This window comes from Triticum aestivum, chromosome 5A (assembly GCF_018294505.1).
Source record: "Triticum aestivum cultivar Chinese Spring chromosome 5A, IWGSC CS RefSeq v2.1, whole genome shotgun sequence".
Taxonomy (NCBI): domain Eukaryota; kingdom Viridiplantae; phylum Streptophyta; class Magnoliopsida; order Poales; family Poaceae; genus Triticum; species Triticum aestivum.
Window position 1 is genome coordinate 589,124,010 of NC_057806.1, and position 8,448 is coordinate 589,132,457.

The following is an 8,448-nucleotide window of genomic DNA, read 5'->3' on the forward strand; positions in this document are numbered from 1 at the left end:
TCACTCTTAAGCTGCATTCCGCGAGCATAGCTGAAGATGACAAGGTCACTTATGCCACATACCACCTGGAAGGTCCTGCTAGTCTTTGGTGGCAGAACTATGAGACTTTGCTTCCAGCTGGCCAGATTCCTACCTGGAAGGATTTCACTGAGGCTTTTCGTGAGCATCACATTCCCCAGGCCCTCCTTGATCGCAAGAGAGAAGAGTTCTGTAGTCTCACCCAGAATAAGATGGCTGTTGATGCTTACAGTCGAGAGTTTGAGAACCTCGCCCGCTATGCCACAGAAGAAGTGTCCACGGACGCTAAGAAGCAGGCTAGGTTCCGAAAGGGTCTCAACCCCAAGTTGCGTCATGATCTTCACCTGCATCATTGTGATACATTCCAAGCTCTTGTGAACAAAGCCATCAATGCAGAGACAGCTCAACTCACTTACGAGGAGTCTCGTAAGCACACCCGTGATTTGGGATCTTCCTCTCGCTCTAGTTCCCAGAAACGTCGGATTTGGGTTCCAAACTCCGCTCTTCCTTCCGGTTATACACCGAGGTCATCTCATGTGGTGCCTCCCCCAGCTCAGTCGTATGTTCCACCCAGGCCTACTGGTAGACCGTTTGTCAGTACGGGTCCACGTTTAACCTCGGGAACTTGCTTCACATGCGGGAAGCCAGGACACTATGCACGTGATTGCTCTCAGACTAGTTATGCTCCACCCCAGCCCGAGAAGAATGTTGGCTGTATTAAGCCATCACGCAAGATGATCAGTGTTAAGTCAGCCCCCACTGAACGTGGATGTGTGCATCACGTCTCAGCTAAAGACGCTCATGATGATCCAGATGTCGTTCTTGGTACACTCCTTGTCAATTGTCACCCAGCATCAGTTCTATTCGATACTGGAGCATCTCACTCCTTCATTTCTGAAGGCTATGCTCGTTTGCACGACATGTCATTTTGTGATATGCCAACTCCGCTTGAAATCCAAACCCCAGGGTCTAGATGGCAGACCACCAGAATCAGCCATGGTAACGAAATCCTTGTTGATAGACTTGTATTCCTTGCATCACTTGTAGCCCTCAAGTCCTCAGATATTAACATCATCTTGGGTATGGACTGGATGACAGCTCATCATGCCAAGATTGATTGTTACACAAGATCTGTTCAGCTTACACACCCGTCTGGCAAGATAGTCACCGTCTCCACTAGAGTTGCAAAGCGTCAGCTCTATTCTCTTAATGCCAGCCCTCTTCCAGACCTTGAAGATATCCCGGTAGTCCGTGACTTTCCGGATGTTTTTCCAGAGGAACTGCCAGGTGTTCCACCTGACAGAGATGTAGAGTTCGTCATAGATCTTATCCCAGGAACAGCTCCAATCTCCCGGAGACCTTACAAGATGGCACCCCTAGAACTAGCCGAGCCTAAGAAACAACTCGATGAGTCCTTGAAAAAGGGTTTCATCCGTCCTAGTTCTTCTCCTTGGGCTTGCCCCGTCCTCTTTGTCAAGAAGAAAGATGGTACGGACCGGATGGTCGTTGATTATCGTCCCGTTAATTTGGTCACGATAAAGAACAAGTATCCGCTCCCCAGGATCAACGACATGTATGATCAGCTCGCTGGATCCTCAGTCTTCTCCAAGATGGATTTAAGGTTAGGATACCACCAAATCAAAATCAGAAATGGGGACATTCCCAAGACAGCTTTTGTCACTCGTTATGGTCAGTACGAGTACACCGTCATCTCCTTCGGCCTAACCAACGCCCCAGCCACATTCTCCCGCTTGATGAACTCGATCTTCATGGAGTACTTAGATAAGTTCGTCGTGGTTTACCTCGATGATATTCTTATTTACTCGAAGAACGAGAAAGAGCATGCCGAACATCTTAGACTTGTATTAGAAAAACTCAGAGAGCACCGCCTTTATGCCAAGTTCTCCAAGTGTGAATTTTGGTTGCCAGAAGTGACCTACTTAGGTCACGTAATCTCTGGTAAGGGCATTGCTGTAAATCCCGAGAGAGTTCAGGCTGTTCTCGATTGGACTCCACCTGAGACTGTTAAACAAGTTAGGAGTTTCCTTGGTCTAGCCAGCTATTGTCGCCGCTTTGTTGAAAACTTCTCCAAAGTAGCCAAACCCCTCACGGAACTTCTCAAGAAAGATAAAAAGTTTGACTGGTCCCCACAGTGTGAGTACAGTTTTCAGGAACTGAAAAGACGCCTGACTTCTGCTCCCATACTGGTGCCACCGGATTTCACTAAAGACTTTATTATCTACTGCGACGCCTCACGACAGAGACTAGGTTGCATTCTTATGCAGGATCGTCATGTCATTGCCTATGCATCCCGACAGTTGCATCCACATGAGGAGAATTATCCTACACATGATCTAGAGCTTGCAGCCGTAGTCTATGCACTCAAGACCTGGCGACATTACCTCCTTGGTAAACGTTGCGAGATCTACACCGATCACCAGAGTCTCAAGTATATCTTCACCCAACCAGATTTGAACCTTAGGCAAAGACGTTGGTTGGAGTTGATTACAGATTATGATCTAGGGATTACCTACACCCCAGGCAAAGCCAATGTCATGGCTGATGCGCTAAGCCGTAAATTCTATTGCAACAATCTCATGTTGCAGCAAGGCCAACCACTTCTCCATGAGGAATTCTGTAAGCTTAATCTTCACATAGCTCCTCGCGGATTCCTTTCTACCCTGGTGGCGAAACCTGATCTTGAAGATCGGATTATCGCTGCTCAAAAGCAAGACACAGGAATTTCTCGGATCAAGAGAAACATTAAGAAGGGAGTTGGTGGATGTTTCTCTATGGATGATCGTGGTGTTGTTTTCTTTGAGAATCGCTTGGTGGTTCCCAAGAATCAACATCTGCGACAATTGATTCTTAAGGAGGCGCATGAATCTCCTCTCACGATTCATCCCGGTAGTACTAAGATGTATCAGGACCTATGCCAGAGGTTCTGGTGGACTAGGATGAAGAGAGAAATCGCAGAGTTCATTGCTAAATGTGACGTTTGTCGTCGCGTTAAGGCAGAGCATCAGAGGCCTGCTGGCACCCTTCAGCCTTTAGCTATTCCTGAATGGAAATGGGATAAAGTTGGTATGGACTTCATCACCGGCTTTCCCAGGACCAAGAGAGGGAATAACGCTATCTTCGTAGTCGTTGATCGTCTTTCCAAAGTGGCTCACTTCCTTCTTGTTCGAGAGAGTATCACTGCTAGTCAGCTTGCTGACTTATATATTTCTCGAATAGTGTCACTTCATGGTGTTCCACTAGAGATCAATTCAGACCGTGGCAGTCTTTTCACTTCTCATTTCTGGGAGAGTTTCCAAACTGCCATGGGAACCCATCTTTCCTTCAGTACCGCTTTCCACCCTCAGTCGAGTGGTCAGGTGGAACGGGTCAATCAAATTCTCGAAGACATGCTCAGAGCTTGCGTTATCTCATTCGGTATGGATTGGGAGAAATGTCTTCCTTTCGCCGAGTTTGCTTATAACAATAGCTACCAATCCAGCCTCAAGAAAGCTCCTTTTGAGGTTCTCTATGGACGAAGATGTCGAACACCTTTGAACTGGTCAGAAACCGGTGAAAGACAATTCTTTGGACCGGACATGATCCAAGAGGCAGAAGAGCAAGTTCGCATCATTCGTGAGAATTTGAAAACAGCCCAGTCTCGTCAGAAAAGCCAGTACGATCGTCATCATAAGGATATGACTTATGAAATTGGCGACCAAGCTTACCTTCGGGTTACTCCTTTGAAGGGTACCCATCGTTTCGGTATCAAGGGCAAGTTGGCTCCTCGTTACATTGGTCCCTTTCGCATTCTCGCTAAACGAGGAGAGGTTGCCTACCAATTGGAACTACCCCCACATCTTTCTCGAGTTCATGATGTCTTCCACGTCTCTCAACTCAGGCGTTGCTTCTCGGATCCTATCCGTGGAGTGGACCACGAAACGCTTGATCTCCAAGATAACCTCACATACCGAGAGTACCCGGATCGCATTCTTGATCAAGCAGAGCGTGTCACTCGACGTCAGAACATCAAGTTTCTCAAAGTTCAGTGGTCTCATCATTCCGAGAGAGAAGCTACTTGGGAGCGAGAAGATCGTCTTCGACTGGAGTACCCCGCTTTCTTTCCGTCGACCCCTGAATCTCGGGACGAGATTCTGTCAAGTGGGGGCGAGTTGTCACATCCCTAGTCTGGTATGACTTAGACTAGCTAGCCATTTGTGCATCATATTTAATTTCATTTAAATTTGAAATGAGGATTGGTGGAACCCTCAGAATCATTTTTGAAAATGACCCAAATAAAAATTTCTCCAAAAGGGTCCAAGAAAATGCTCATGATGCCCTCTGAAAATATTGGACAGAGATAAAAAATCAAAACAATATTTTAGGGGCTCATGGATATTTATTTTGGCCATTTGGATTAATTCGATAAATATTTGCATTGGAAATATATTAGTTATATATATTAATATATGTCCAAAAATTATGCCATTTATAAAGGAGCTCTGGAATAATATATCTAGCTCCTGCAAAAATTGGTATAAGGTAATTAAATGATTTAATATTTTAATTAAGTCAAAACAAATGTCAGAAAAATAGAAAATAGAAATAAAAAGAAGGAGGGGCTTACCTGGGGCTCCCCCTGTGCAGCCCAGCCGCAGCAGGCCGGCCTAGCCAGCAGGCGGCCCAGCCCACCTGGCCCCCCTCCTCTGTCGTCTTCCTCCCCGACAGGGGAACGGAGCGTGCCCGGCGCGCGCGCGCGCCACCGCGCCACGCCACCTCCCTCCCTGCCTGCCTGGTGCCCTTCTCGTCGCCCTCGATGCCCCGGACGACGCCACGCAGCCACCCCGACCCCCTCGCACTCTCCCTCGCCCTCACTCCCTTCCCCTGCTCTCTCTCCCTCTCACCCGAAGCACTGCCGCCGCCGCAGCTCACCAACGACGCGCTCCCCGCCGTTCCCTCGCCCCTCCGCAGAGTCCCCGAGCTCCGCCGCGACCCCCTCTCCCTCCTCACCGAGCAAGCAACCCGGGGAAGCCCCGCTTCATCGCAATCGCCGTCGTCTTCAAGCTCCGGCCGACGAGATCGTCGTCGTCGCTCCGGCTGCCCCAAGCCTTCCCCGAGCTCGCCGACGACGCCGTTGGATCCGCGGTGAGCTCCTCCACCGTTCCCCTCTCTTCTCCCCCTCGTTTCCGCGCCGTAGCGCCGCTCCCCACCACGGCCGAAGCCTCTCGTCGCCATCCATGTCGCCGTCGCCGTCTCGGCCCGCCTCCGCCCAAACCAAGCATCCCTTCGCGCTCCTGGTGCCACGAGGGTGCCGCCGGGCCCCTCAGGTGGCCTCCCCGTGCCCCGCAGCCCGATCCCGCTCGCGCCCGAACTCCGGCCGCCGCCGCGAGCTTTGCTCCGGCGAGCTCCGGCCTTCCCCGCTCCTCCCACCTGTCCCACCAGATGCGCGAGAGCCCGGGCTACGCCCCGGTGCTCTCAGACGCCATCCCCGTGGCCTGTGGCGCGGACTCCGCCGCGTCCAGAGGTCGCCGGCGGCGAGCCCCGTCGCCTGAGCCATGCCATGTGGGCCCGGCCCGTCGGGTGATTAGCTTAGTGCTAATCACCGTTAACTAACCCCCCCTGACACTGACAGTGGGCCCCGGTGCCCCCTAACCTTTTAATTAAACTAAATTAACCCCTGTTTAACCCCCCTGTCACTGACGTGTGGGTCCCACACGTCAGGTTTGAACCGGACCAGCCCAGTTGACCGCTGACGTCGTGCTGACGTCATGCTGACGCAATTATATATTTTCTGGAATTAAAATAATTCAGAAATTCCAGAAAATGATTTAAACTTCAAAAATTCATAGAAATTCAACCGTAGCTCAGATTAAAATAATTTATATATGAAAAATTATCAGAAAAATGCAACCTTTCCATCTGTACTTGTTTCATGCATGAAAAACCAACTTATACATGCTGAATATGGGAAAACACATTATGGCATATATAAGAGACTTAATTTAGAAATGCATTTGAACCTTTGGTTCAAATGGACTTCAAACCAATTGAACACTAGTTGCATTAGCTCAACAGCATCACATCTACATGCCATGTTCATGCATCATATTGTTGCATATGATTGTGTATTGATTGCCGGCATCGTTCCTTCTCGATAGGTCCTACTCCGGAGACGTTCCAGAGTACCTGTCTGTGAAGCAGTGCCTCCCTTGTTGATTTACCAGGCAAGCAAACCCCCTTGTTCATTTCGATAAAACCCTACTCTCTCGCTCCTGCTCTCAGTTATTGCATTAGGACAACAACGATTCATCTGCTACTTTGTGCTGCGGTAGTTGAACCCATTCCTCTGCATGACCTGTCATTGCCACAGTAAATAGTTGAAACCCACTAGCATGTGTAGGAGTTGATTGAAGCCACTGATGTGTTCCTACCATGCTATGCCTGCTATTGCTTAGAGTTGTGTCAGGTCTGATTCATTCGGAATGAATTGGAGTGTCACGATATGTTCTGATGCTGAGAGTTAAGAGTGTGAACACGATTTGGTAAAGGTAGCGGTGAGAGGCCATGTAGGAGTACATGGTGGGTTGTCTCACTGGAACCGTCCTTAAGCCCTGAGTTCCGTGTATGTTGTCCAATGACCCGATACTACCACACATTGGGCTCCGGGCGCTCCAAGCCCTCTCGACTTATTAACCAACTTGATCTCTGTCCAGGAGTCGCAACTAGTTTCTGGTGTTTGTAGGTAGTGCTATTTTTCTACCAAGTGGCACCCGGCAGGGTGGGCTTGGGACAGACTAGGCACAAGTGGCCTGGTGTACCGAGTGGCACCCGGATGGTGGGCTCGGGAACCCTGTACACATCGTTTGGGGCCGTAAGCGACACCCCGGCCGGATCTCCTTGCGGATGGAACCCGAATAGGCGATAAACCTGGACTAGAGTCTTGTGTGGTTAGTCAGGTCGTGGCCGACACCCTCGCCAGGCTTCCGCTTGAAGGTTGTCGAGATACATGACGTGTACATGGCGGTAAGTGGCGAGAGCGTGTGTGAAGAAGTACACCCCTGCAGGGTTAACATGATCTATTCGAATAGCCGGGTCCGCGGTTATGGACTTCTTGGATGCTTACATGGTACATAGACAACTTGAAGTGGATACTATAAAATGCTCAAGACAAGTGTGAGTACTATGGATGGCCTTCTCGTAGGGAGACGGGGATGAATCCATAATAGTGTATTGTGTGGTGATTAGTGGACTCGTGTACGTTGTTTCACCTCCAGAGTTTCTGGTAGTCATAGAACAGGATAGCCACAGAGTCAAAGCTGGCTTGCTGCAACTAAACCCCACATTACCCTCTTGATACAAATGCATGTATGATAGGATCTGATGTAAGTCTTGCTGAGTACCTTTGTACTCATGTTGCTTTATTTATGTTTTTGCAGCGAAGACTTTGGTCTTACTAGGGTTCTCATGGACTTTGACTAGTAGCTAGTACCTCAGCTACGATCTTGATCGGACGTTGTAGATAGTCAGGCTTTCAGCCTTTTTCATTTGTAGATGTCTGTACCCAGACATGTAATGCTTCCGCTTGTTGCTTGTATGCTCTGTATGATGGGTCTTGTGACCCCTGTTTGCAATAAATGCTATGATGGCTCTTCTGAGCCTTTATCTATATGATTGTTGAGTTATGCTGTGATGCCATGTTGTACAGCACATACTTGCATGTTATGCGTACGTGTAATGTGTATTGCTATGTGTGGGATCTGACTATCTAGTTGTTTATCCTTAGTAGCCTCTCTTACCGGGAAATGTCTCCTAGTGCTTCCACTGAGCCCTGGTAGCTTGCTACTGCTCCGGAACACTTAGGCAGGCCGGCATGTGTCCTTCTTCGATCCTGTGTCTGTCCCTTCGGGGAAATGTCACGCGATGAATACCGGAGTCCTGCAAGCCCGCTACAGCCCGGTTCACCGGAGTCCTGTTAGCCCAGTGCTACAGCCTGGATTCACTCGCTGATGACCGACACGTTCGATGCTGGGTCATGAATGCCTGTCCCTGTAAGCTAGTGCCACTTTGGGTTTACGACTAGCCATGTCAGCCCGGGCTCTTTATCATATGGATGCTAGCGACACCATCATATACGTGTGTCAAAAGGCGCAAACGGTCCCGGGCAAAGGTAAGTCGACACCCGTGGGGATACCGTGCGTGAGGCCGCAAAGTGATATGAGGTGTTACATGCTAGATCGATGTGGCATTGAGTCGGGGTCCCGACATCCTCCTCCTCCAACTCAGCCACGTTAGCCGTCTTCGCCGCCTCAGCAATCACGGAAGAGAGCCGCCTCAGCTATGGCGCGTAGCGGTACAAGTTGAGGTAGTACTGCAGGTACAGGCGGAGGCAAGCGATTTCAATATGGTCCAAGCCTCGCGCCTCTTCTGCAGAGG